Genomic DNA, 27,718 nt, shown 5'->3' on the forward strand with positions numbered 1-27,718 from the left:
GTCTGCTCAAAGAGGCACTTCTCGTATTTAGCGAAGAGGTGATTCTGCCTGAGCCTTAGCAGGACCTGACGAACGTCCCTCCGGTGAGTCTGGAGATCCGGAGAGAAGACCAAGATGTCGTCCAGGTACACCACTACGCAGGAGTAGAGAAGGTCCCGGAAGATGTCATTGACCAACTCTTGAAAGACGGCAGGAGCATTACAGAGACCAAAGGGCATTACCAGATATTCATAGTGGCCGTCCCGGGTGTTGAATGCCGTCTTCCATTCATCCCCCTGACGGATACGAACCAGGTTGTACGCCCCACGGAGGTCCAGTTTGGTGAAGATTCTAGCCCCTCTCAGACGATCAAATAACTCCGGAATGAGCGGAAGGGGGTACTTATTCTTCACCGTGATTTGGTTAAGGCCTCTATAGTCTATACAGGGACGGAGAGAGCCGTCCTTCTTTTTTACGAAGAAGAAGCCTGCTCCCGTCGGGGAGGTAGATTTCCGGATGAATCCCCTGGCCAGATTCTCCTCAATATATTCGGACATCGACCGGGTCTCAGCAGCGGATAATGGATAAATACGCCCACGGGGAGGAGTAGTACCGGGTAACAGGTCGATAGGGCAGTCGTATGGTCTATGAGGGGGTAGTGTCTCTGCTTCCTTTTTATTAAAGACATCAGCATAAGACCAATAAGGAATCGGAAGTCCAGGTAGATTAGCTGGGGTAGGAGAAGGACGGACGGGATGGACGGGAACCAGACAGGTCTTATGGCAGTCCTGTCCCCAGCGAAGGACTTCTCCGGTCTGCCAGTCAAGCACGGGTGCATGTCTCTGGAGCCAAGGTAGACCTAGCAAGAGGGCGTGAGAGAGTCCAGGCAGAACATGAAAGGAGATACTCTCAGAATGCAGCATTCCCACCTGTAGAGTAATGGATTCGGTGATGAGTTGGATGGGGCGTGGTAAGAGACCCCCATCCACGGCAGCAACAGACAAGGGTACAGCCAGAGGTTTGGTGGGGATGCGGTATTTCTCTACCAGGGACTGTGAAATAAGATTCCCGGCTGCTCCAGAGTCCAGTTGGGCTAGTTCGAAATAACGGTTCTCCCCGCAGACGATTGAAACTGACAGCAGCAGAGATGGAGAGGATTTATTCTTGTCTAGGTCGACCTCTCTGAGCGAACCTAGACACAGGCGTTTCCCGACCTCTCTGGGCAGGCACGGATCCGGTGTTCCTTACTGCCACAGTAGAAGCAGCTCCCCTCGGCACGGCGTAAGTCCTGACGGGTTTTGACCATCTTGGTCTGGTCGACCTGCATAGACTCAGGAGAGTGTACCTGGGGAGAGACGGAGGGAGTGACGGGTTTCTGAAAGGTAGGAGCTAGACGTGGAAACCTCCTCTCACGGGTGACCTCTTTGGCACGCTCCTGGAACCGTAGGTCAATCCGGGTGGCAAGAGTTATTAGGTCATCGAGAGTGGTAGGAATGTCCCGACCGGCAAGTTCATCTTTAATACGGCCGGACAGACCCTCCCAGAAGACGGATACCAGAGCGTCGTTATCCCAGGCCAGCTCCGAGGCAAGGGTACGGAACCGTATGGCATATTGGCCCACGGTGAGACTTCCCTGACGGAGGCGTAGCAGAGATGATGCGGATGAGGTCTTCCGTCCGGGTTCGTCGAAGACTTTCCGGAAAGCCGTGAGGAAGGCAGGCAAGTCGGACACCAGGGGGTCTCCCCTCTCCCATAGAGGATTTAGCCAGGCCAGGGCCTCCCCGGTGAGATGGGACATGATGAAGGCAATTTTGGCCCGGTCGGAGTTAAACTGGTGGGACAATAGTTCAAAGTGCAGGGTGCACTGATTTATGAAGCCCCGAGCCTGGGCGGAGTCGCCTCCGAAGCGAGGAGGTGCAGAAAGCCGGGGTCCGGGGTAGGATACCATGGTATTGGTGGGCAGCGGAGCTGCCGGATTGCAAGATATATCACTGGCGGAGGTTGCTGGTGGAGCAGTCAGAGTGTTCAGGCGAGTATTGACATTCCGCAGATGACCCAGGATGGACTCCTGTTGGGACCTTTGACGGGACAGTTCATGACACAGGTCCGAGAGCGAGGGAGCTTGGGTGCCACCGGGTTCCATGGCCCGAGCACACTGTAACGGGTCTGGGAGGCGGAACCTCTGAGCTACTATACAAGGGGGCGGTTCTTGTAAGGGAGCGGGTGGCGACCAGGCAGGCAGTCACAGCAGGTGACCGGGACAGTCTCTGGGTGTACGGGCAGGAGGTCACGGCAAGTGACCGGGACAGTCTCTGGATGAACGGGCTGGAGGTCACGGCAAGTGACCGGGGCAGTCTCTGGGAGAACGGGCTGGAGGTCACGGCAAGTGACCGGGGCAGTCTCTGGGTGAACGGGCTGGAGGTCACGGCAAGTGACCGGGGCAGTCTCTAGGTAAAGGGTAGGTACGACCTGTGATGGCTGAACCTCCAGGTAGGCTAGCAAGGCAGATGGAGGATGTGTGCTCCCAGGTGAGCAAGCGAGAGTCTCTGGAATAGCAGGTGGTCACAGCACGTGACGGCGAAGCCTCCAGGTAGGCAAGCAGGCAGGTAGCGGAGAAGCGCTCCCAGGTGAGCGGGCAAGAGTCTCTGGAATAGCTGGTGGTCACAGCACGTGACGGCGGAGCCTCTGGGCAGGCAAGCAGGCAGGTAGCGGAGAAGCGCTCCCAGGTGAGCGGGCAAGAGTCTCTGGAATAGCTGGTGGTCACAGCATGTGACGGCGGAGCCTCCGGGCAGGCAAGCAGGCAGGTAGCGGAGAAGCGCTCCCAGGTGAGCGGGCAAGAGTCTCTGGAATAGCTGGTGGTCACAGCACGTGACGGCGGAGCCTCCGGGCAGGCAAGCAGGCAGGTAGCGGAGGAGCGCTCCCAGGTGAGCGGGCAAGCTGGTCCATAGACAGACTGACAGGAGTAGAAAGGCAGACCGTCGAACCTCAGGCTAGCAAGCAGGCAGGTAGCTGATGTGCGCTCCCAGGTGAGCGGGCAAGCTGGTCCTTAGACAGACTGACAGGAGTTGTAAGGCAGACCGTCGGACCTCAGGCTAGCAAGCAGGTAGCAGGAATAACAGGCAGGAAACAGACAGCAAACTGGCAGGACTCTGGCAGGAATCAGGCAGGTAACTGGCAGGTAACTGGCAACGGGACCTGAGGGCTGAAGCAGAGTAGAACAGTGCAACAACATTGCTCGGGCACCTCCATTTTGGAGGAGGTGCCTTATATATGCTGAAGTCCTCCGGCCATTGGCCGGGGACTCCTTAGGACGGCGCGCGCGGCCCCTTTAAGAGGAAGGGAGAGCGCGCGCGCGCGCCCTAAGCACAGTGGCCGGGAAGGAGCGCGCGCTGCCAGCAGAGCGGGAGGAGGACGCCGGGCACGGAGCAGGGAGGTGAGGGGAACAGCGTCCCTGCCTAGCAGAGGGCAGGGACGCCGGCGCTACACTAATTCTCACAATTCGAGGGTCATGTTGCAGGTAGTGCAGCAAGAAGGCACTCATGTGTGTTGCGCATCCAGGAGCACCAAGTCCCTGTTGTGTTGGTGGCGAGGTAACAATCATGCTTCCTTCCTCTGTCCTCTCCCCCCAACCTCGCACAACAGAAATGTGATCAAGGTCTCCCTCATCTGATGAGTCTTCCATCAGTTCGTCCTCCACTTCTTCCTGGGCTCCTGCACCTTCCTCACTAGTTTGGCTGCTACCATGCGCCCTGGTAAAACCATCTCCCCCACCCTCACATGCCTGCCGCCTTGGTGCTGCCGACCGTCTGGACCTTGCAGATGTTAGCCCTTCCGCATACAACTCCTCCTCCTCTACTTCCTCCACCTCCTCTTGTGCCACCACCTGACTCCGAATTCTGTTTAACATGTGCTCCGGCATGTAAATCACCGGAATAGTCATGCTGATAATGGCATCGTCAGCACTAAACATCTTCGTCGCCATTTCAAAACTGTGCAGAAGGGTGCATAGGTCCCTGATCTGAGACCACTCCTCCAGCGTGATTTGCCCCACCTCTGAATCTCGTTGGCCCAGGTTATACGTCAGAACGTATTGCACCAGGGCTTGTCGGTGCTGCCACAGTCGCTGCAACATGTGCAGAGTTGAATTCCACCGGGTAGGCACATCGCATTTTAGCCGGTGAAGTGGCAGGCCCAACGACTTCTGTAGAGATGTAAGTCGCTGAGCTGCGGGATGCGAACGGCGGAAGTGAGCACACAGCGACCGTGCCCTCTGCAGAAGGCCATCTAGTCTGGGATAGTGGGCTAAAAATTGCTGGACAACCAGGTTCAACACGTGAGCCATACAAGGCACGTGTGTGACATTGCCCCGGCGAAGGGCCGCACCCAGGTTTGCAGCATTGTCGCACACGGCCTTCCCTGGTTTCAGGTCCAGTGGAGACAACCATTCATGAAATTGGTTCTCCAGAGCTGACCACAACTCCTCAGCTGTGTGACTCACATTTCCCAGACATTTCAAAGTAAAAACCGCCTGATGACGTTGAGCCCTACTGCCAGCATAGTAAGGAGGTGTGCAGGATCCCTTCTGCGCAGTTAGAAAGCTTGTGGCATGACCAGACAGGCTTTGGGTGCAGGTGGAAGACCGAGAGGAGGTTGAGGAGGCAGAAGCAGTGGAGGAACTTTGACATAAAGAGGATTGACGCACAACTCGTGGGGACGGCAAGACTTGGACAGCAGCCCCTTGTCCTGCTGTCACCATAGTTACCCAGTGCCCAGTCAGCGACATGTAACGCCCCTGTCAATGCCTACTCGTCCAAGTGTCTGTGGTGAAATGCACCCTGTCACACACAGAGTTTCTCAAAGAAGCGGTGATGTTGTGTGCGACATGCTGGTGGAGCGCAGGCACACCTTTCTTTGAGAAGTAGTGCCGACTGGGCATCTGGTACTGGGGCACTGCGACGGACATAAGGTCTCGAAAATCCTCTGTGTCCACCAGGCGGAAAGGCAGCATTTCTGTAGCCAAGAGCTTGCAGATGGTGAAATTCAACCTCTTAGCTTTCTCATGGCTAGGAGGAAATGGTCTTTTACTTGTCCACATCTGAGGGACCGAGGGCTGGCTATTGTGCTTAGACGGGGTTGATAAGGGTGTCCCCGGCAAACTGCCGGTCTGTGAGGAAGATGCAGGCGGACATGTTAGGTTGCCTTGATCCAAAGGTGGTGCTATCGATGTCGGACAGCGCTCAACACCAGCTGGTGTTACCACCTCCAAAGAAAATGATGACCTGCCAATCACGCTGGCTGTTGCGGGTAAAAAGGTGGCAGGTCTGCGCCCCAAAACAGGTGTGACTGCTGTCCCCCCAGTCACAGAGGATGAAGAGGCCGCGGATGCACAAGATATGGCAGACGGTGGTTGGCCCGGCCGGCTAGGCCGCATTGTAGCACACTGAGCTTCCCACTGCAACTTATGCTTCATGTCCATGTGCCGGTTCATGCATGAAGTACTCAAACTATGTATTTTTTGGCCTCTACTTAGCTTTTACTGACAAATGTTACAGATAACACGAGTTGGGTCATCTTTATCGATCTGAAAAAATGCCCAGGCTATGCAAGGCTTAGCACCCATGTGACCTGAAGAGCCACCACGACTTGTGGTGAGAGGCAGAGTTGTGTTTGAGGATGCAGTTGTTGACGTGCTTCCAGTACTACGTCTCTGTCCAGGAAGGCGCAACCTGACCTCGTCGTCACTAGCATCTTCCTCCACCTCCTCTGCTGACCTCATCTCTTGGCTGACTGTGGGTTGACAGTAAGTGGGATCTCCAACCTCATCATCATCACCCTGTGTGTTATCACACCCGTCGTCCTCAGAGCCAACATGTTCCTGCCCTGACAAAAAACTAAAGTTGTCGCTCCAATCAGGTATTTGAGTCTTATCATCGTCTTCCTCATTGTCTCCACCAACAGGAGTTACAGTTAGGGAATGAGGGTCTACATTATGGTCAGAACCTTCTGCGTCTGGTCCTGGATCCGACTCATAAAGATTCTGGGCATCAGTGCAGATCATTTCCTCGTCTGGATTCACAGAAGCGCTGGAGTCGACCTCTGATTCCCAGGCTATAGTATGAGTAAACAGCTCTGCAGACTCAACCATCTGTTCTACCTCATACTCAGACGGGCAGCTGGAGATTTGGGAGCTGTGAGGAAGCAAGTGCGATTTGGGTGACACCTTTGAGGACTGGAGTATTTGTGATGTTGAAGTTGATGTGGAGGAGAGCCCACTTAAAGGAGCACTTGATATCCGTTGAAGCACCTGCTGTTTTTGTGCCTCATCTGGAATTTGTAGCGATTGGCGTGGCCGTAAGAAAGGGATCTTATCACATTGTCCGCTAAAAGAAGTAGACATTTTAGTTTGGCTGGAAGATGGTCTTTCTTCTGCAGATGTTACTGTTGCTTTAACACCTACCCCACGGACACAACCTTTTTTCCCCTTCCCAACACGCCTATTCCCCTTTCCACCAGCAGCAGGCCTTTTTCCACTCATTTTGGTGGTTAACTAATTCACAACTCTGGAGTTGTTTGCACAAAAAAACAATGGATGGTAACCGAGCAGAGCTGAGTGGCCAAACTGTGGTATTAGGCCAAAACTATTGGCTGGGTTAGATGCAGAAAAAAATTATATTCAATTTGCAACCTGATGGAGGTCAGTATAGATGGACTAATACAACAAGTCCCACACACAGCTAGAAGCCCAATATTTTTTCAGAGGTAGATGCAGAAAAAAATATATTCAGCTTGCAACCTGATGGAGGTCAGTATAGATGGACTAATACAACAAGTCCCACACACAGCTAGAAGCCCAAATATTTTTTCAGAGGTACTGTAGATGCAGATAAAAATTATTTTGAATTTGCAACCTGATGGAGGTCAGTATAGATGGACTAATAGAGAAAGTCCGACACACTGCTAGAAGGCCAAATATTTTTTCAGAGCTAGATGCAGAAAAAAATTATATTCAGTTTGCAACCTGATGGAGGTCAGTATAGATGGATTAATAGAACAAGACCCACACACAGCTAGAAGCCCAATATTTTTTCAGAGGTAGATGCAGAAAAAAATATATTCAGTTTGCAACCTGATGGAGGTCAGTATAGATGGACTAAAACAACAAGTCCCACACACAGCTAGAAGCCCAAATATTTTTTCAGAGGTACTGTAGATGCAGATAAAAATTATTTTGAATTTGCAACCTGATGGAGGTCAGTATAGATGGACTAATAGAGGTAGTCCGACACACTGCTAGAAGGCCAAATATTTTTTCAGAGGTACTGTAGATGCAGATAAAAATTATTTTTAATTTGCAACCTGATGGAGGTCAGTATAGATGGACTAATAGAGAAAGTCCGACACACTACTAGAAGGCCAAATATTTTTTCAGAGCTAGATGCAGAAAAAAATTAGATTCAGTTTGCAACCTGATGGAGGTCAGTATAGATGGACTAATACAACAAGTCCCACACACAGCGAGAAGCCCAATATTTTTTCAGAGGTAGATGCAGAAAAAAATATATTCAGTTTGCAACCTGATGGAGGTCAGTATAGATGGACTAATACAACAATTCCCACACACAGCTAGAAGCCCAATATTTTTTCAGAGGTAGATGCAGAAAAAAATATATTCAGTTTGCAACCTGATGGAGGTCAGTATAGATGGACTAATACAACAAGTCCCACACACAGCTAGAAGCCCAAATATTTTTTCAGAGGTACTGTAGATGCAGATAAAAATTATTTTGAATTTGCAACCTGATGGAGGTCAGTATAGATGGACTAATAGAGAAAGTCCGACACACTGCTAGAAGGCCAAATATTTTTTCAGAGCTAGATGCAGAAAAAAATTATATTCAGTTTGCAACCTGATGGAGGTCTGTATAGATGGATTAATAGAACAAGACCCACACACAGCTAGAAGCCCAATATTTTTTCAGAGGTAGATGCAGAAAAAAATATATTCAGTTTGCAACCTGATGGAGGTCAGTATAGATGGACTAATACAACAAGTCCCACACACAGCTAGAAGCCCAATATTTTTTCAGAGGTAGATGCAGAAAAAAATATATTCAGTTTGCAACCTGATGGAGGTCAGTATAGATGGACTAATACAACAAGTCCCACACACAGCTAGAAGCCCAAATATTTTTTCAGAGGTACTGTAGATGCAGATAAAAATTATTTTGAATTTGCAACCTGATGGAGGTCAGTATAGATGGACTAATAGAGAAAGTCCGACACACTGCTAGAAGGCCAAATATTTTTTCAGAGCTAGATGCAGAAAAAAATTATATTCAGTTTGCAACCTGATGGAGGTCTGCATAGATGGATTAATAGAACAAGACCCACACACAGCTAGAAGCCCAATATTTTTTCAGAGGTAGATGCAGAAAAAAATATATTCAGTTTGCAACCTGATGGAGGTCAGTATAGATGGACTAATAGAGAAAGTCCGACACACTGCTAGAAGGCCAAATATTTTTTCAGAGCTAGATGCAGAAAAAAATTAGATTCAGTTTGCAACCTGATGGAGGTCAGTATAGATGGACTAATAGAATGATGCTATGCCCAAAAGATTTTACTTCACTAGGTGCAGTAAAAAAATTGGTATTCTATACACAGGTGGTATATCTTGCAACACAGATAGGCTACTCCACTGACTAACACACTCTGCAATAGGCCAAAAAGGATTAGCTTTGCTAGATTCAGCCAAATGCTGTGAAAAAAACTTGCACAGCACTGGCACAGACCTGCCTGGCAAAAACTGATAGGAACTGATGTAACCTAGTCCTGAAAAGGACTCCAATTACAATTAGTCTTTACTCCCACAACCTATCTATTTAAGAGCACAGACCTGCCTGATAAAAGTCGTAGGAAATGCTGTAACCTAGTCCTTAAAAGGACTGCAATCACAACTATTCCCTACTCCCAAGCTATCTGTATATTTGTGCGAAAATTGTCTTGAAATTAACAAGGTATAGCGCACACAGCAACAGCGGTGCCGTCTAACACGCAGCTGCAGCAGTGAGGAAATGGTGGCGACGGGGAAAATGGCTTGGTCTTATAGGGCAAGGACATGTGACATACACTGCCAATGACACATGCCCTTGCTTGTGTGAAAAAAAGCACTTCGCTCCGTGTGTGCGCTGCTGATAGGCTGACAGATTGCACCTCCCCACTGTAAATGCGGGAAAGAGAAAAAAAAATGGAGATCTTCATTGTTCCTGCAGAGATCCATCCCCTGCCCCTCCCCCCACCCCGCTGTACACTCAAACTGCGTATTAACATTAATTTTCATCATTACTGAGAAAAAATCCAGTTATGATTTTGGTGCACGAACAGTGATCGAACATAACCTCGAACAGCCGAATTTTTCTCAAATTGTTCGTGTTTGCCGAACGGCTCGAACACTGCCCAAAACAGCTCGAATTTGAGATTGGCGAACAGTTCGAGTAGAACAACGCTCATCTCTAATTGAGGTAAACCTGTTGGCTTTGGGTGGATGATTTTGTTCAATTGCATTTAGGTATGTGTGAATGTCTTTGGTAGTACCGTGAGTTTCTGTAGTGTAGCGGTTATCACGTTCGCCTAACATGCGAAAGGTCCCCAGTTCGAAACTGGGCAGAAACATAATTTTATTGTTTGCTATCAAAGCGTTTGCCTTTCGGTCCTTGATCTTGATTGCATGCCGTGACCACAGAAGCATTTTCCGTCTAGTTTCTGTAGTGTAGCGGTTATCACGTTTGCCTCACACGCGAAAGGTCCCTGGTTCGATAACGGGCATAAACATGTGATTTATTCTTTATTTCCAAATGCAAGATTATATTGTTGGTTTGAGCAGCATTTTTTTCACCGCTACGATTTCTACGTGAGTTTGTTTTTGACAACAGTGTGTGGTTTTGACAGTTGATAGGTTATCACAATTCAAGTAACACCTGAGAGTTTTAGGGTGCAAAACTAGGCATCTACGTGCTTTTTCTCTTTCTTTTTGGCTTTTGGACAAAGGCATGAGAATGCTTTGTCCAAAATGTTTTTTTCCATGCAAATCCAGCTCAGCTACGTTTAAACCAGAATCACGTTAGCCTGACAAGTGAAAAGTTCCCTCATTGAAAGATGCAAGGTTTGCTTTTCAGATGATGCCATTACTCTGTTTCCACTTTTGCTCTTGATTGCTTGACATGAACATTTCACTCCTTTTCATGAAGTTTCTGTAGTGTAGTGGTTATCACGTTCGCTTTACACGCGAAAGGTCCCTGGTTCGACACCGGGCAGAAACATGTGTTTGTGAGCATTTTTTCTCACACAAGGCTATACTGTTGGTTTGGGCAGCATGATTTTCACCCATTTGATTCACAATGGCCTGACAAATGAACGCATGTTCCCTGGTTGAAAAATGCCCTTTGTCCTGTTTTTAAACATTGAGGTAAACCTGTTGGCTTTGGGTGGATGATTTTGTTCAATTGCATTTAGGTATGTGTGAATGTCTTTGGTAGTACCGTGAGTTTCTGTAGTGTAGCGGTTATCACGTTCGCCTAACACGCGAAAAGTCCCCAGTTCGAAACTGGGCAGAAACATAATTTTATTGTTTGCTATCAAAGCGTTTGCCTTTCGGTCCTTGATCTTGATTGCATGCCGTGACCACAGAAGCTTTTTCCGTCTAGTTTCTGTAGTGTAGCGGTTATCACGTTTACCTCACACGCGAAAGGTCCCCGGTTCGATACCGGGCAGAAACATGTGATTTATTCTTTATTTCCAAATGCAAGATTATATTGTTGGTTTGAGCAGCATTTTTTTCACCGCTACGATTTCTACGTGAGTTTGCTTTTGACAACAGTGTGTGGTTTTGACAGTTGATAGGTTATCACAATTCAAGTAACACCTGAGAGTTTTAGGGTGCAAAACTAGGCATCTACGTGCTTTTTCTCTTTCTTTTTGGCTTTTGGACAAAGGCATGAGAATGCTTTGTCCAAAATGTTTTTTTCCATGCAAATCCAGCTCAGCTACGTTTAAACCAGAATCACGTTAGCCTAACAAGTCAAAATTTCCCTCATTGAAAGATGCAAGTTTTGCTTTTCAGATGAAGCCATTACTCTGTTTCCACTTTTGCTCTTGATTGCTTGAAGTGAACATTTCACTCCTTTTCATGAAGTTTCTGTAGTGTAGTGGTTATCACGTTTGCTTTACACGCGAAAGGTCCCAGGTTCGACACCGGGCAGAAACATGTGTTTGTGAGCATTTTTTCTCACACAAGGCTATACTGTTGGTTTGGGCAGCATGATTTTCACCCATTTGATTCACAATGGCCTGACAAATGAACGCATGTTCCCTGGTTGAAAAATGCCCTTTGTCCTGTTTTTAAACATTGAGGTAAACCTGTTGGCTTTGGGTGGATGATTTTGTTCAATTGCATTTAGGTATGTGTGAATGTCTTTGGTAGTATCGTGAGTTTCTGTAGTGTAGCGGTTATCACGCTCGCCTAACACGCGAAAGGTCGCCAGTAGTGTTGAGCCACCCCCGTAGTGTTCGAGTTCGGTTCGGTTCGTCGAACACCTTCGAACACCGTTAAAACCAATGGCAGGCAAACAAAAACACATAGAAACACATAGAAAACACCTTCAAAGGTGTCCAAAAGCTGACAAACTGCTCAGAAGACACAACTAACACATGGAAAAGTGACAAGTACATATAGTCATGCGAAAAGAAAAGAGGTGGAGGAGTAAAAGGAGGGGGAGACACAGATATAGGCATGTCATGCCCTTCTAAAATCCAAAAAGTGAGAAGCCGAGACGGCCAGTCCGCTCCTGCCCGTGCCACCTCCGTGTCGCCGGGTTTGTGCCAGAGCCGCGGTGAACCCTGACGGCCAGCCCCCCTCTCCCAATACTGGTGCCTGTCCGCTGGTGGGTCGAGAGAGCCCCCCTGTGGTGGAGGCAGCTCTAAGCTTTTTAATTTAAATTGTCCCTCTAATTTGAATGAATACACTTTAAATCCATTTACAAGGATCTATTGGAGGGCAAGTCTCATGCCAGCAGCCGCGTAATTCCAGCTCCAGTAGCGTCCACTAAAGCTGCTGCAGTTAAAAAGCTTTTATAAGGATCGAGCTCGGCTGTCCACCGCAAGGCATCCTAGTGCCAGTCCCAGCCCCTATGCCTTGGGGTGCCTCCTGATGCTCTTCACTAAGTATCCCGTGGTCCCGAAGCATTTCCTTTGAAAAAATTAAGTGTCCAAACTACAGGTGGTGTAGCTTGCTTAACAGCCGGGATAATCCACTGACTAGCAGACACTGCTACTAGGCACAAAGTATTTCCTGGGCTAGATGCAGTTAAAAATTTGTAAGTAGATACTCTCGTTGGATGCTGAGAAAGCATTCCATAGAGTCTCCTGGCACGCCATATATGATTCTCTTAAAAAGCTTGGGGTAGGGGTCTAGGGGACCCTTTTATAGCCAAAATCACGGCCCTGTATCACAATACGTCACCTAGGCTGAAGATAAATGGAACTGTAGCACCGAGGGCTCGGTTGCTACAGACGTATTGCACCTCACCCAGAGGTGTGATATCTCACTCTCAGATAAGGATGGAGTGTGGATCAGGACCCGACACCTGCATGCATTACACCACATTGCCGTGGGGCAGGGCGACCAATATGCCCCTGAGATGGGCACGACAGTCCCTGTCCCTGGCTGGAGTGGGGGGAGGGAACACTGAGGAAGGGGAACCCTGCAGTGCAGGAGCAGGGAGGAAGCAGTTTCTGGGTGCATTGAGAAGGGAGTATAAAAGGTGGGCACCATCTTAGTTCAGTGCAGAGAAGTCTGAGCAGAAGTGGCAGGGAGCAGGGGCTCTGCATGAGCTCTGCTCCGGAGGCGGGCCTAGTAACAGAGGCCCAGGCCTGCAAGAGGGAGAAGGAAGGAAGAGGAGCGGAGAAGGCTCCAGGAACGAGGAATGAAGGGATCCCAGGGGTGTGGACGGGCGAGTCGCCACCGCACGCCCGAATCCACCTGCGTGGAGGGGTCAGGCCAAGGGGGGAGACCGGTCCCCGAACTAGTGGAGGCAGGAAACGACCCTCAGCTAGAAACCGGAGGCTCTGACATTTTATGTGGCGCAGCCCCTTGCTCCACCCGCTAGGAAGGCACCACATAGGGTCAGGGAAACTGGCGCCAAGTTTACCAAGAGGAGGCCCGAGGCAGCCGGACAGAACTGTTGGTAAGAAAGGCCAGACAAAGGACACACAAAGGGGGTCCTGTGAAGCGCTCCAAAGTTATCTGGGAGTTGTCTGAGCCCCTCACCTGGTGAGCACAGTACGACGTGGGCAGCCGTTACCTGCAGACGTGGTCTGGATAATAAGAACTGTGAGTAAAGGCCCTGAACTGCATCACTGACTCCGTGTCGTTACTGCTGCTGCCCTGCACCATCACCCCCATCCTCCGCATACACTGCCCTGAGGCTATACTCCTCCCGTGGGGAGTTATGCTACGCTCTGCTGCACCCACAACACCAGCCTTAGCGGTCTGCCCTGTAGCGGCGGTTCACTCTGACCGCAATCCACGGGTGGCGTAGTCGGACATTTAAACATGAAAACCACATAAATAGTTCCGCCACTGGTTTGACCGCCCTGAGCCACGGAACCGGATCGCCGCCACGAAGACTACAACCACCAGCATCCACCAAAAAGGGTCCGGCTCCGGGTGTCCCAAGGCCCAGGGGGTGCGTCAGAACATTTTCATCACCTTTCACAATCACCAATGGGACAAGACAGGGATGTCCTCTGTCCCCTCTCTTATACATCCTAGTGATGGAGCACCTGCTCTCATCAATTCGCCATAACCCCAATATTAGGTGGATTGAGGTGGGAGGCACCGAGTACAAGTGCTCTCTATTTGCTGATGATGTCCTAGTATATATCACTCAATCACATATATCCATCCCTGCTGTTATGGCTGAAATAGATCACTTTGTTACATGGTAAAATTTTAAAATCAATGCAGCGAAGTCTGAGGCCCTCGATGTTTCCCTCCCCAAATCCATATAGGATTCCATCCAGTCCAACTTTCCCTTTGCCTGGCCCTCACAGGGTATCAAATACTTAGGAATTCCTATTCATAGAGACCTCTCCCATCTATGTTATCTTAATTTTGGGCCCTTTATTGAACAATTCCATACAGACCACGGTTGGCAAGTTAGAACTGTAAGATTCACTACGTGAACCACTGGTGTTTTGTGGAAAAGCACATGTACACTGCGTTCCAAATTATTATGCAAAAAGTGTTTAGGAGTGATAAGGGAAGAATTTGTTTGTTTGTCAGTTAAACTCATTGATGGTGATGTGTGTCAGGGCTCTTTATATCACTGTAAGCAATTGCAGACACCTGCGCTAATTAGTTTGGCAGGTGTGTCCAATGAAAGGCAAGACTACTTAAGAAGGCTCTCTCACATTATTAAGCAGCCTACATTTTCTGCCAAAATGGGAAAGAAAAAGGATGTGTCGGCTGCTGAGAAGCAACAAATTGTGGAGTGTTTAGGTCAAGGCATGACTACAATCAACATTGTGCGATGATCAGGATGAAGTGTCTTGGCAATCAAGAAGTATGTAGCTGATTCACAGTACACACGTGTGCGTGCTGATAAGGGCAAATTGAGGACTCTTTCCTACAGGCAATTATGTCAGGTTAAAAGAGCAGCGGCAAGAAAGCCTTGTCATAGCAGCAGACAAGTTTTTGAAGCTGCTGGTGCCTCCAACGTCCCCCGAACAACAAGATGCAGGGTCCTTCAGAGGTTTGCAGCTGTGCATACGCCATCCTGTCGACCTCCTCTATCCACTTCACACAAGCAGAAACGGCTCCAGTGGGCCAAACATTACATGAAGACTGATTTCAAAACTGTTTTGTTCACGGATGAGTGCCGTGCTGCGCTCGATGGTCCAGATGGATGGAGTGGAGGATGGCTGGTTGATGGACACCCCACGCAAACACGGCTACAGCGCCAACAAGGAGGAGGTGGAGTAATGTTTTGGGCTGGAATCATGGGGAGAGAGATTGTCGGCCCCTTTAGGATCCCTGAAGGCGCTAAAGATGAACTCCATAATGTATGTGGATTTTCTCAAACAGCACTTCCTGCCATGGTTCAAGAAGAAGAACCGTGTATTTCACAGCAAGATCATTTTTCTGCATGATAATGCACCATCTCATGCTGCACATAAAACATCTGCATCTCTGGCTGATATGGGCATAAAAGGGGACAAACTTATGGTGTGACCCCCATGCTCCCCTCACCTCTACCCCATTCAGAACCTTTGGAGCATCATTAAAAGGAGTGTCTATGATGGCGGGAGGCAGTTCACATCTAAGCAACAGCTCTGGGAGGGTATTCTGTCCTCATGCAAAACAATTGAAGCAGAAACCATCCAAAACCTGACAAATTCAATGGACGAGAGAGTTCAGAAGCTCCTTTCGAACAAGGGGTCCTATGTGAAAATGTAACATCACCTACAATAAAGTTTTGAGTTGAAAACTGTTTGATTTCAGTTTCTAACAACCTGCTAATGCTTATAATTTCAAAAATGACCATTTTTTTGGTCTTTATTAAAATGAAAAGGTTGATCGAAAAGTTTGGGGGATCTAAGAGTGTGGCAACACAGTAGTCATGATTACTTCGAATTCTGACAATATGAGGGTCATGCTGCAGGTAGAGCAGCAAGAAGGCACTTATGTGTCTTGCGCATCTCGGAGCCCCAAAATTATTTTCCGGGCTAGATGCAGCTAAAAATTATTTTTAATTTTAAATCTGGTGGAGCTTATTATAGATGGCCTAATAGGATCAGTGCTGCACACTGCTACAAAGCCCAAATTATTTTCCAGTCAAGATACAGATAAATATGATTAGTAATTTGAAAGCTTAAAACGGTTGGTAGGGTGATTTTAACCAATCATCAAGCTTTTACTCTCCCCAGGATGACACAGGGGTAGAAAAGTCGTTTCGGATCCATGATTTGTTCATCTTTATGAACGTGAGTCTGTCTACATTATCAGTGGAGAGCCGCGTGCGCTTATCTGTCAGCACACCACCAGCAGCGCTGAACACACGTTCAGACAGAACGCTGGCTGCGGGGCATGACAAGATCACCAAGGCGTAAGTGGCTAGCTCCGGCCATTTATCCAGATTGGAAGCCCAAAAAGAGCAAGGGTCCAGTGACACAGTCGTGGCTTCAATGTTTACTTGGAGATACTCCTGTACCATCGTCTCTAGGCGTTGACTATGTGTCAGACTTCTTGTCTCCTGTGGCCTTGCAAAGGATGGGCTAAAAAAGTGGTGAAATGATTCCGCAAAATTGATGTTACCAGCAGATACTGTGGTTCTGTTACGGTTTGAGTGCTGAACACTTGACGGTCCCACGGTTGGCAAGTTGGAACTGTGAGATTCACTACGTGCACCACTGGTATTTTGTGGAAAAGCACATGTAAGATTCTGCAACAGTCTCTGCTGATACTCCTGCATGCGTGCATCCCTTTCTATGGCAGGAATAATTTCTGCAAATTTACTTTTGTACCGGGGATCTAACAGTGTGGCAACCCAGTAGTCAGGATTATTTCTAATTCTCACAATTCGAGGGTCATGTTGCAGGTAGTGCAGCAAGAAGGCACTCATGTGTGTTGCGCATCCAGGAGCACCAAGTCCCTGTTGTGTTGGTGGCGAGGTAACAATCATGCTTCCTTCCTCTGTCCTCTCCCCCCAACCTCGCACAACAGAAATGTGATCAAGGTCTCCCTCATCTGATGAGTCTTCCATCAGTTCGTCCTCCACTTCTTCCTGGGCTCCTGCACCTTCCTCACTAGTTTGGCTGCTACCATGCGCCCTGGTAAAACCATCTCCCCCACCCTCACATGCCTGCCGCCTTGGTGCTGCCGACCGTCTGGACCTTGCAGATGTTAGCCCTTCCGCATACAACTCCTCCTCCTCTACTTCCTCCACCTCCTCTTGTGCCACCACCTGACTCCGAATTCTGTTTAACATGTGCTCCAGCATGTAAATCACCGGAATAGTCATGCTGATAATGGCATCGTCAGCACTAAACATCTTCGTCGCCATTTCAAAACTGTGCAGAAGGGTGCATAGGTCCCTGATCTGAGACCACTCCTCCAGCGTGATTTGCCCCACCTCTGAATCTCGTTGGCCCAGGCTATACGTTAGAACGTATTGCACCAGGGCTTGTCGGTGCTGCCACAGTTGCTGCAACATGTGCAGAGTTGAATTCCACCGGGTAGGCACATCGCATTTTAGCCGGTGAAGTGGCAGGCCCAACGACTTCTGTAGAGATGTAAGTCGCTGAGCTGCGGGATGCGAACGGCGGAAGTGAGCACACAGCGACCGTGCCCTCTGCAGAAGGCCATCTAGTCTGGGATAGTGGGCTAAAAATTGCTGGACAACCAGGTTCACCACGTGAGCCATACAAGGCACGTGTGTGACATTGCCCCGGCGAAGGGCCGCACCCAGGTTTGCAGCATTGTCGCACACGGCCTTCCCTGGTTTCAGGTCCAGTGGAGACAACCATTCATGAAATTGGTTCTCCAGAGCTGACCACAACTCCTCAGCTGTGTGACTCACATTTCCCAGACATTTCAAAGTAAAAACCGCCTGATGACGTTGAGCCCTACTGCCAGCATAGTAAGGAGGTGTGCAGGATCCCTTCTGCGCAGTTAGAAAGCTTGTGGCATGACCAGACAGGCTTTGGATGCAGGTGGAAGACCGAGAGGAGGTTGAGGAGGCAGAAGCAGTGGAGGAACTTTGACATAAAGAGGATTGACGCACAACTCGTGGGGACGGCAAGACTTGGACAGCAGCCCCTTGTCCTGCTGTCACCATAGTTACCCAGTGCCCAGTCAGCGACATGTAACGCCCCTGTCCATGCCTACTCGTCCAAGTGTCTGTGGTGAAATGCACCCTGTCACACACAGAGTTTCTCAAAGAAGCGGTGATGTTGTGTGCGACATGCTGGTGGAGCGCAGGCACACCTTTCTTTGAGAAGTAGTGCCGACTGGGCATCTGGTACTGGGGCACTGCGACGGACATAAGGTCTCGAAAATCCTCTGTGTCCACCAGGCGGAAAGGCAGCATTTCTGTAGCCAAGAGCTTGCAGATGGTGAAATTCAACCTCTTAGCTTTCTCATGGCTAGGAGGAAATGGTCTTTTACTTGTCCACATCTGAGGGACCGAGGGCTGGCTATTGTGCTTAGACGGGGTTGATAAGGGTGTCCCCGGCAAACTGCCGGTCTGTGAGGAAGATGCAGGCGGACATGTTAGGTTGCCTTGATCCAAAGGTGGTGCTATCGATGTCGGACAGCGCTCAACACCAGCTGGTGTTACCACCTCCAAAGAAAATGATGACCTGCCAATCACGCTGGCTGTTGCGGGTAAAGAGGTGGCAGGTCTGCGCCCCAAAACAGGTGTGACTGCTGTCCCCCCAGTCACAGAGGATGAAGAGGACGCGGATGCACAAGATATGGCAGACGGTGGTTGGCCCGGCCGGCTAGGCCGCATTGTAGCACACTGAGCTTCCCACTGCAACTTATGCTTCATGTCCATGTGCCGGTTCATGCATGAAGTACTCAAACTATGTATTTTTTGGCCTCTACTTAGCTTTTGCTGACAAATGTTACAGATAACACGAGTTGGGTCATCTTTATCGATCTGAAAAAATGCCCAGGCTATGCAAGGCTTAGCACCCATGCGACCTGAAGAGCCACCACGACTTGTGGTGAGAGGCAGAGTTGTGTTTGAGGATGCAGTTGTTGACGTGCTTCCAGTACTACGTCTCTGTCCAGGAAGGCGCAACCTGACCTCGTCGTCACTAGCATCTTCCTCCACCTCCTCTGCTGACCTCATCTCTTGGCTGACTGTGGGTTGACAGTAAGTGGGATCTCCAACCTCATCATCATCACCCTGTGTGTTATCACACCCGTCGTCCTCAGAGCCAACCTGTTCCTGCCCTGACAAAAAACTAAAGTTGTCGCTCCAATCAGGTATTTGAGTCTTATCATCGTCTTCCTCATTGTCTCCACCAACAGGAGTTACAGTTTGGGAATGAGGGTCTACATTATGGTCAGAACCTTCTGCGTCTGGTCCTGGATCCGACTCATAAAGATTCTGGGCATCAGTGCAGATCATTTCCTCATCTGGATTCACAGAAGCGCTGGAGTCGACCTCTGATTCCCAGGCTATAGTATGAGTAAACAGCTCTGCAGACTCAACCATCTGTTCTACCTCATACTCAGACGGGCAGCTGGAGATTTGGGAGCTGTGAGGAAGCAAGTGCGATTTGGGTGACACCTTTGAGGACTGGAGTATTTGTGATGTTGAAGTTGATGTGGAGGAGAGCCCACTTAAAGGAGCACTTGATATCCGTTGAAGCACCTGCTGTTTTTGTGCCTCATCTGGAATTTGTAGCGATTGGCGTGGCCGTAAGAAAGGGATCTTATCACATTGTCCGCTAAAAGAAGTAGACATTTTAGTTTGGCTGGAAGATGGTCTTTCTTCTGCAGATGTTACTGTTGCTTTAACACCTACCCCACGGACACAACCTTTTTTCCCCTTCCCAACACGCCTATTCCCCTTTCCACCAGCAGCAGGCCTTTTTCCACTCATTTTGGTGGTTAACTAATTCACAACTCTGGAGTTGTTTGCACAAAAAAACAATGGATGGTAACCGAGCAGAGCTGAGTGGCCAAACTGTGGTACTAGGCCAAAACTATTGGCTGGGTTAGATGCAGAAAAAAATTATATTCAATTTGCAACCTGATGGAGGTCAGTATAGATGGACTAATACAACAAGTCCCACACACAGCTAGAAGCCCAATATTTTTTCAGAGGTAGATGCAGAAAAAAATATATTCAGTTTGCAACCTGATGGAGGTCAGTATAGATGGACTAATACAACAAGTCCCACACACAGCTAGAAGCCCAAATATTTTTTCAGAGGTACTGTAGATGCAGATAAAAATTATTTTGAATTTGCAACCTGATGGAGGTCAGTATAGATGGACTAATAGAGAAAGTCCGACACACTGCTAGAAGGCCAAATATTTTTTCAGAGCTAGATGCAGAAAAAAATTATATTCAGTTTGCAACCTGATGGAGGTCTGTATAGATGGATTAATAGAACAAGACCCACACACAGCTAGAAGCCCAATATTTTTTCAGAGGTAGATGCAGAAAAAAATATATTCAGTTTGCAACCTGATGGAGGTCAGTATAGATGGACTAATAGAGAAAGTCCGACACACTGCTAGAAGGCCAAATATTTTTTCAGAGCTAGATGCTCCGTGTGTGCGCTGCTGATAGGCTGATAGGCTGACAGATTGCACCTCCCCACTGTAAATGCGGGAAAGAGAAAAAAAAATGGAGATCTTCATTGTTCCTGCAGAGATCCATCCCCTGCCCCTCCCCCCACCCCGCTGTACACTCAAACTGCGTATTAACATTAATTTTCATCATTACTGAGAAAAAATCCAGTTATGATTTTGGTGCACGAACAGTTATCGAACATAACCTCGAACAGCTGAATTTTTCTCAAATTGTTCGTGTTCGCCGAACGGCTCGAACACCGCCCAAAACAGCTCGAATTTGAGATTGGCGAACAGTTCGAGTAGAACAACGCTCATATCTAATTGAGGTAAACCTGTTGGCTTTGGGTGGATGATTTTGTTCAATTGCATTTAGGTATGTGTGAATGTCTTTGGTAGTACCGTGAGTTTCTGTAGTGTAGCGGTTATCACGTTCGCCTAACACGCGAAAGGTCCCCAGTTTGAAACTGGGCAGAAGCATAATTCTATTGTTTGCTATCAAAGCGTTTGCTTTTCGGTCCTTGATCTTGATTGCATGCCGTGACCACAGAAGCTTTTTCCGTCTAGTTTCTGTAGTGTAGCGGTTATCACGTTCACCTCACGCGCGAAAGGTCCCCGGTTCGATACCGGGCAGAAACATGTGATTTATTCTTTATTTCCAAATGCAAGATTATATTGTTGGTTTGAGCAGCATTTTTTTCACCGCTACGATTTCTACGTGAGTTTGCTTTTGACAACAGTGTGTGGTTTTGACAGTTGATAGGTTATCACAATTCAAGTAACACCTGAGAGTTTTAGGGTGCAAAACTAGGCATCTACGTGCTTTTTCTCTTTCTTTTTGGCTTTTGGACAAAGGCATGAGAATGCTTTGTCCAAAATGTTTTTTTCCATGCAAATCCAGCTCAGCTACGTTTAAACCAGAATCACGTTAGCCTGACAAGTGAAAAGTTCCCTCATTGAAAGATGCAAGTTTTGCTTTTCAGATGATGCCATTACTCTGTTTCCACTTTTGCTCTTGATTGCTTGACGTGAACATTTCACTCCTTTTCATGAAGTTTCTGTAGTGTAGTGGTTATCACGTTCGCTTTACACGCGAAATGTCCCCGGTTCGACACCGGGCAGAAACATGTGTTTGTGATCATTTTTTCTCACACAAGGTTATACTGTTGGTTTGGGCAGCATGATTTTCACCCATTTGATTCACAATGGCCTGACAAATGAATGCATGTTCCCTGGTTGAAAAATGCCCTTTGTCCTGTATTTAAACATTGAGGTAAACCTGTTGGCTTTGGGTGGATGATTTTGTTCAATTGCATTTAGGTATGTGTGAATGTCTTTGGTAGTACCGTGAGTTTCTGTAGTGTAGCGGTTATCACGTTCGCCTAACACGCGAAAGGTCCCCAGTTCGAAACTGGGCAGAAACATAATTTTATTGTTTGCTATCAAAGCGTTTGCCTTTCGGTCCTTGATCTTGATTGCATGCGGTGACCACAGAAGCTTTCTTCGTCTAGTTCTGTAGTGTATCGGTTATCACGTTCGCCTCACACGCGCAAAGGTCCCTGGTTCGATACCGGGCAGAAACATGTGATTTATTCTTTATTTCCAAAGGCAAGATTATATTGTTGGTTTGAGCAGCATTTTTTTCACCGCTCCGATTTCTACGTGAGTTTGCTTTTGACAACAGTGTGTGGTTTTGACAGTTGACAGGTTATCACAATTCAAGTAACACCTGAGAGTTTTAGGGTGCAAAACTAGGCATCTACGTGCTTTTTCTCTTTCTTTTTGGCTTTTGGACAAAGGCATGAGAATGCTTTGTCCAAAATGTTTTTTTCCATGCAAATCCAGCTCAGCTACGTTTAAACCAGAATCACGTTAGCCTGACAAGTGAAAATTTCCCTCATTGAAAGATGCAAGTTTTGCTTTTCAGATGATGCCATTACTCTGTTTCCACTTTTGCTCTTGATTGCTTGAAGTGAACATTTCACTTGTTTTCATGAAGTTTCTGTAGTGTAGTGGTTATCACGTTCGCTTTACACGCGAAAGGTCCCAGGTTCGACACCGGGCAGAAACATGTGTTTGTGAGCATTTTTTCTCACACAAGGCTATACTGTTGGTTTGGGCAGCATGATTTTCACCCATTTGATTCACAATGGCCTGACAAATGAACGCATGTTCCCTGGTTGAAAAATGCCCTTTGTCATGTTTTTAAACATTGAGGTAAACCTGTTGGCTTTGGGTGGATGATTTTGTTCAATTGCATTTAGGTATGTGTGAATGTCTTTGGTAGTACCGTGAGTTTCTGTAGTGTAGTGGTTATCACGTTCGCGTAACTCGCGAAAGGGCCCTGGTTCGAAACTGGGCAGAAACATTATTTTATTGTTTGCTATCAAAGCGTTTGCCTTTCGGTCCTTGATCTTGATTGCATGCCGTGACCACAGAAGCTTTTGCCGTCTAGTTTTTGTAGTGTAGCGGTTATCACGTTCGCCTCACACGCGAAAGTTCCCCGGTTCGATACCGGGCAGAAACATGTGATTTATTCTTTATTTCCAAATGCAAGATTATATTGTTGGTTTGAGCAGCATTTTTTTCACCGCTACGATTTCTACGTGAGTTTGCTTTTGACAACAGTGTGTGGTTTTGACAGTTGATAGGTTATCACAATTCAAGTAACACCTGAGAGTTTTAGGGTGCAAAACTAGGCATCTACGTGCTTTTTCTCTTTGTTTTTGGACAAAGGCATGAGAATGCTTTGTCCAAAATGTTTTTTTCCATGCAAATCCAGCTCAGCTACGTTTAAACCAGAATCACGTTAGCCTGACAAGTGAAAAGTTCCCTCATTGAAAGATGCAAGTTTTGCTTTCAGATGATGCCATTACTCTGTTTCCACTTTTGCTCTTGATTGCTTGACGTGAACATTTCACTCCTTTTCATGAAGTTTCTGTAGTGTAGTGGTTATCATGTTCGCTTTACACGCGAAAGGTCCCTGGTTCGACACCGGGTAGAAACTTGTGTTTGTGAGCATTTTTTCTCACACAAGGCTATACTGTTGGTTTGGGCAGCATGATTTTCACCCATTTGATTCACAATGGCCTGACAAATGAACGCATGTTCCCTGGTTGAAAAATGCCCTTTGTCCTGTTTTTAAACATTGAGGTAAACTTGTTGGCTTTGGGTGGATGATTTTGTTCAATTGCATTTAGGTATGTGTGAATGTCTTTGGTAGTACCGTGAGTTTCTGCAGTGTAGCGGTTATCACGTTCGCCTAACACGCGAAAGGTCCCCAGTTCGAAAATGGGCAGAAACATAATTTTATTGTTTGCTATCAAAGCGTTTGCCTTTCGGTCCTTGATCTTGATTGCATGCCGTGACCACAGAAGCGTTTTCCGTCTAGTTTCTGTAGTGTAGCGGTTATCACGTTCGCCTCACACGCGAAAGGTCCCCGGTTCGATACCGGGCAGAAACATGTGATTCATTCTTTATTTCCAAATGCAAGATTATATTGTTGGTTTGAGCAGCATTTTTTTCACCGCTACGATTTCTACGTGAGTTTGCTTTTGAAAACTGTGTGTGGTTTTGACAGTTGATAGGCTATCACAATTCAAGTAACACCTGAGAGTTTTAGGGTGCAAAACTAGGCATCTACGTGCTTTTTCTCTTTCTTTTTGGCTTTTGGACAAGGCATGAGAATGCTTTGTCCAAAATGTTTTTTTCCATGCAAATCCAGCTCAGCTACGTTTAAACCAGAATCACGTTAGCCTGACAAGTGAAAAGTTCCCTCATTGAAAGATGCAAGTTTTGCTTTTCAGATGATGCCATTACTCTGTTTCCACTTTTGCTCTTGATTGCTTGACGTGAACATGTCACTCCTTTTCATGAAGTTTGTGTAGTGTAGTGATTATCACGTTCGCTTTACACGCGAAGGGACCCTGGTTCGACACCGGGCAGAAACATGTGTTTGTGAGCATTTTTTCTCACACAAGGCTATACTGTTGGTTTGGGCAGCATGATTTTCACCCATTTGATTCACAATGGCCTGACAAATGAACGCATGTTCTCTGGTTGAAAAATGCCCTTTGTCCTATTTTTAAACATTGAGGTAAACCTGTTGGCTTTGGGTGGATGATTTTGTTCAATTGCATTTAGGTATGTGTGAATGTCTTTGGTAGTACCGTGAGTTTCTGTAGTGTAGCGGTTATCATGCTCGCCTAACACGCGAAAGGTCCCCAGTTCGAAACTGGGCAGAAACATAATTTTATTGTTTGCTATCAAATCACTCCTTTTCATGAAGTTTCTGTAGTGTAGTGGTTATCACGTTCGCTTTACACGCGAAAGGTCCCCGGTTCGACACCGGGCAGAAACATGTGTTTGTGAGCATTTTTTCTCACACAAGGCTATACTGTTGGTTTGGGCAGCATGATTTTCACCCATTTGATTCACAATGGCCTGACAAATGAACGCATGTTCCCTGGTTGAAAAATGCCCTTTGTCCTGTTTTTAAACATTGACGTAAACCTGTTGGCTATGGGTGGATGATTTTGTTCAATTGCATTTAAGTATGTGTGAATGACTTTGGTAGTACCGTGAGTTTCTGTAGTGTAGCGGTTATCACGCTCGCCTAACACGCGAAAGGTCCCCAGTTCGAAACTGGGCAGAAACATAATTTTATTGTTTGCTATCAAAGCGTTTGCCTTTCGGTCCTTGATCTTGATTGCATGCCGTGACCACAGAAGCTATTGCCGTCTAGTTTTTGTAGTGTAGCGGTTATCACGTTCGCCTCACACGCGAAAGTTCCCCGGTTCGATACCGGGCAGAAACATGTGATTTATTCTTTATTTCCAAATGCAAGATTATATTGTTGGTTTGAGCAGCATTTTTTTCACCGCTACGATTTCTACGTGAGTTTACTTTTGACAACAGTGTGTGGTTTTGACAGTTGATAGGTTATCACAATTCAAGTAACACCTGAGAGTTTTAGGTGTTACATGCTTTTTCTCTTTCTTTTTGGCTTTTGGACAAAGGCATGAGAATGCTTTGTCCAAAATGTTTTTTTCCATGCAAATCCAGCTCAGCTACGTTTAAACCAGAATCACGTTAGCCTGACAAGTGAAAAGTTCCCTCATTGAAAGATGCAAGTTTTGCTTTTCAGATGATGCCATTACTCTGTTTCCACTTTTGCTCTTGATTGCTTGACGAGAACATTTCACTCCTTTTCATGAAGTTTCTGTAGTGTAGTGGTTATCACGTTTGCTTTACACGCGAAAGGTCCCTGGTTCGACACCAGGCAGAAACATGTGTTTGTGAGCTTTTTTTCTCACACAAGGCTATACTGTTGGTTTGGGCAGCATGATTTTCACCTATTTGATTCACAATGGCCTGACAAATGAACGCATGTTCCCTGGTTGAAAAATGCCCTTTGTCATGTTTTTAAACATTGATGTAAACTTGTTGGCTTTGGGTGGATGATTTTGTTCAATTGCATTTAGGTATGTGTGAATGTCTTTGGTAGTACCGTGAGTTTCCGTAGTGTAGTGGTTATCACGTTCGCCTAACATGCGAAAGGTCCCCAGTTCGAAACTGGGCAGAAACATAATTTTATTGTTTGCTATCAAAGCGTTTGCCTTTCGGTCCTTGATCTTGATTGCATGCCGTGACCACAGAAGCTTTTTCCGTCTAGTTTCTGTAGTGTCGCGGTTATCACGTTCGTCTTACACGCGAAAGGTCCCCGGTTCGATACCAGGCAGAAACATGTGATTTATTTTTTATTTCCAAATGCAAGATTATATTGTTGGTTTGAGCAGCATTTTTTTCACCGCTACGATTTCTACGTGAGTTTGCTTTTGACAACAGTGTGTGGTTTTGACAGTTGATAGGTTATCACAATTCAAGTAACACCTGAGAGTTTTAGGGTGCAAAACTAGGCATCTACGTTCTTTTTCTCTTTCTTTTTGGCTTTTGGACAAAGGCATGAGAATGCTTTGTCCAAAATGTTTTTTTCCATGCAAATCCAGCTCAGCTACGTTTAAACCAGAATCACGTTAGCCTGACAAGTGAAAAGTTCCCTCATTGAAAGATGCAAGTTTTGCTTTTCAGATGATGCCATTACTTTGTTTCCACTTTTGCTCTTGATTCCTTGACGTGAACATTTCACTCCTTTTCATGAAGTTTCTGTAGTGTAGTGGTTATCACGTTAGCTTTACACGCGAAAGGTACCTGGTTCGACACCGGGCAGAAACATGTGTTTGTGAGCATTTTTTCTCACACAAGGCTATACTGTTGGTTTGGGCAGCATGATTTTCACCCATTTGATTCACAATGGCCTGACAAATGAACGCATGTTCCCTGGTTGAAAAATGCCCTTTGTCCTGTTTTTAAACATTGAGGTAAACTTGTTGGCTTTGGGTGGATGATTTTGTTCAATTGCATTTAGGTATGTGTGAATGACTTTGGTAGTACCGTGAGTTTCTGCGGTGTAGCGGTTATCACGTTCGCCTAACACGCGAAAGGTCCCCAGTTCGAAACTGGGCAGAAACATAATTTTATTGTTTGCTATCAAAGCGTTTGCCTTTCGGTCCTTGATCTTGATTGCATGCCGTGACCACAGAAGCTTTTTCCGTCTAGTTTCTGTAGTGTAGCGGTTATCACGTTCGCCTCACACGCAAAAAGTCCCCGGTTTGATACCGGGCAGAAACATGTGATTTATTCTTTATTTCCAAATGCAAGATTATATTGTTGGTTTGAGCAGCATTTTTTTCACCGCTACGATTTCTACGTGAGTTTGCTTTTGACAACTGTGTGTGGTTTTGACAGTTGATAGGCTATCACAATTCAAGTAACACCTGAGAGTTTTAGAGTGCAAAACTAGACATCTACGTGCTTTTTCTCTTTCTTTTTGGCTTTTGGACAAAGGCATGAGAATGCTTTGTCCAAAATGTTTTTTTCCATGCAAATCCAGCTCAGCTACGTTTAAACCAGAATCACGTTAGCCTGACAAGTGAAAAGTTCCCTCATTGAAAGATGCAAGTTTTGCTTTTCAGATGATGCCATTACTCTGCTTTTCAGATGATACCAAGAACCAGGAGGCTGGTTCTTGGTATCATTGTTTCTCTTCAGTTAACCATGGTTATCTCTAAAGAAACACGTGCAGCCATCATTGCACTGCACAAAAATGGCCTAACAGGGAAGAGTATCGCAGCTACAAAGATTGCACCTCAGTCAACAATCTATCGCATCATCAAGAACTTCAAGGAGAGAGCTTCCATTGTTGTCAAAAAGGCTCCAGGGCGCCCAAGAAAGACCAGCAAGCGCCAGGACCGTATCTTAAAACTGTTTCAGCTGTGGGATCGGACTACCAGCAGTGCCAGGAATGGC

General features: G+C 46.9%; 24 non-coding genes across 24 annotated transcripts; all 24 read left to right on the top strand.

Moving 5' to 3' along the window:
- Positions 1–9,578: 9,578 nt before the first annotated feature.
- TRNAV-AAC (transfer RNA valine (anticodon AAC)) lies at positions 9,579–9,651 on the top strand. The gene has a single exon. It is a non-coding gene; the product is annotated as a tRNA-Val (tRNA).
- Positions 9,652–10,225: 574 nt separating this feature from the next.
- Positions 10,226–10,298, top strand: TRNAV-UAC (transfer RNA valine (anticodon UAC)). Its single transcript has one exon. It is a non-coding gene; the product is annotated as a tRNA-Val (tRNA).
- A 224-nt stretch (positions 10,299–10,522) lies between these two features.
- TRNAV-AAC (transfer RNA valine (anticodon AAC)) lies at positions 10,523–10,595 on the top strand. The gene has a single exon. It is a non-coding gene; the product is annotated as a tRNA-Val (tRNA).
- An 86-nt stretch (positions 10,596–10,681) lies between these two features.
- Positions 10,682–10,754, top strand: TRNAV-CAC (transfer RNA valine (anticodon CAC)). Its single transcript has one exon. It is a non-coding gene; the product is annotated as a tRNA-Val (tRNA).
- Positions 10,755–11,169: 415 nt separating this feature from the next.
- TRNAV-UAC (transfer RNA valine (anticodon UAC)) lies at positions 11,170–11,242 on the top strand. Its single transcript has one exon. It is a non-coding gene; the product is annotated as a tRNA-Val (tRNA).
- Positions 11,243–20,757: 9,515 nt separating this feature from the next.
- TRNAV-AAC (transfer RNA valine (anticodon AAC)) lies at positions 20,758–20,830 on the top strand. The gene has a single exon. It is a non-coding gene; the product is annotated as a tRNA-Val (tRNA).
- Positions 20,831–20,916: 86 nt separating this feature from the next.
- Positions 20,917–20,989, top strand: TRNAV-CAC (transfer RNA valine (anticodon CAC)). Its single transcript has one exon. It is a non-coding gene; the product is annotated as a tRNA-Val (tRNA).
- A 415-nt stretch (positions 20,990–21,404) lies between these two features.
- On the top strand, positions 21,405–21,477 carry TRNAV-UAC (transfer RNA valine (anticodon UAC)). The gene has a single exon. It is a non-coding gene; the product is annotated as a tRNA-Val (tRNA).
- Positions 21,478–21,701: 224 nt separating this feature from the next.
- Positions 21,702–21,774, top strand: TRNAV-AAC (transfer RNA valine (anticodon AAC)). The gene has a single exon. It is a non-coding gene; the product is annotated as a tRNA-Val (tRNA).
- Positions 21,775–22,348: 574 nt separating this feature from the next.
- Positions 22,349–22,421, top strand: TRNAV-UAC (transfer RNA valine (anticodon UAC)). Its single transcript has one exon. It is a non-coding gene; the product is annotated as a tRNA-Val (tRNA).
- Positions 22,422–22,645: 224 nt separating this feature from the next.
- TRNAV-AAC (transfer RNA valine (anticodon AAC)) lies at positions 22,646–22,718 on the top strand. The gene has a single exon. It is a non-coding gene; the product is annotated as a tRNA-Val (tRNA).
- An 86-nt stretch (positions 22,719–22,804) lies between these two features.
- On the top strand, positions 22,805–22,877 carry TRNAV-CAC (transfer RNA valine (anticodon CAC)). Its single transcript has one exon. It is a non-coding gene; the product is annotated as a tRNA-Val (tRNA).
- A 407-nt stretch (positions 22,878–23,284) lies between these two features.
- On the top strand, positions 23,285–23,357 carry TRNAV-UAC (transfer RNA valine (anticodon UAC)). Its single transcript has one exon. It is a non-coding gene; the product is annotated as a tRNA-Val (tRNA).
- A 383-nt stretch (positions 23,358–23,740) lies between these two features.
- On the top strand, positions 23,741–23,813 carry TRNAV-CAC (transfer RNA valine (anticodon CAC)). The gene has a single exon. It is a non-coding gene; the product is annotated as a tRNA-Val (tRNA).
- Positions 23,814–24,227: 414 nt separating this feature from the next.
- TRNAV-UAC (transfer RNA valine (anticodon UAC)) lies at positions 24,228–24,300 on the top strand. Its single transcript has one exon. It is a non-coding gene; the product is annotated as a tRNA-Val (tRNA).
- Positions 24,301–24,524: 224 nt separating this feature from the next.
- On the top strand, positions 24,525–24,597 carry TRNAV-AAC (transfer RNA valine (anticodon AAC)). Its single transcript has one exon. It is a non-coding gene; the product is annotated as a tRNA-Val (tRNA).
- A 40-nt stretch (positions 24,598–24,637) lies between these two features.
- On the top strand, positions 24,638–24,710 carry TRNAV-UAC (transfer RNA valine (anticodon UAC)). The gene has a single exon. It is a non-coding gene; the product is annotated as a tRNA-Val (tRNA).
- Positions 24,711–24,934: 224 nt separating this feature from the next.
- TRNAV-AAC (transfer RNA valine (anticodon AAC)) lies at positions 24,935–25,007 on the top strand. The gene has a single exon. It is a non-coding gene; the product is annotated as a tRNA-Val (tRNA).
- An 86-nt stretch (positions 25,008–25,093) lies between these two features.
- TRNAV-CAC (transfer RNA valine (anticodon CAC)) lies at positions 25,094–25,166 on the top strand. The gene has a single exon. It is a non-coding gene; the product is annotated as a tRNA-Val (tRNA).
- Positions 25,167–25,567: 401 nt separating this feature from the next.
- TRNAV-UAC (transfer RNA valine (anticodon UAC)) lies at positions 25,568–25,640 on the top strand. Its single transcript has one exon. It is a non-coding gene; the product is annotated as a tRNA-Val (tRNA).
- A 224-nt stretch (positions 25,641–25,864) lies between these two features.
- On the top strand, positions 25,865–25,937 carry TRNAV-AAC (transfer RNA valine (anticodon AAC)). The gene has a single exon. It is a non-coding gene; the product is annotated as a tRNA-Val (tRNA).
- A 574-nt stretch (positions 25,938–26,511) lies between these two features.
- TRNAV-UAC (transfer RNA valine (anticodon UAC)) lies at positions 26,512–26,584 on the top strand. Its single transcript has one exon. It is a non-coding gene; the product is annotated as a tRNA-Val (tRNA).
- Positions 26,585–26,808: 224 nt separating this feature from the next.
- Positions 26,809–26,881, top strand: TRNAV-AAC (transfer RNA valine (anticodon AAC)). The gene has a single exon. It is a non-coding gene; the product is annotated as a tRNA-Val (tRNA).
- An 86-nt stretch (positions 26,882–26,967) lies between these two features.
- On the top strand, positions 26,968–27,040 carry TRNAV-CAC (transfer RNA valine (anticodon CAC)). Its single transcript has one exon. It is a non-coding gene; the product is annotated as a tRNA-Val (tRNA).
- Positions 27,041–27,718: the final 678 nt, after the last annotated feature.

Source organism: Phyllobates terribilis, unplaced genomic scaffold (assembly GCF_046119375.1).
Source record: "Phyllobates terribilis strain yellow unplaced genomic scaffold, ASM4611937v1 Scaffold_3__8_contigs__length_932513732, whole genome shotgun sequence".
Lineage (NCBI taxonomy): Eukaryota > Metazoa > Chordata > Amphibia > Anura > Dendrobatidae > Phyllobates > Phyllobates terribilis.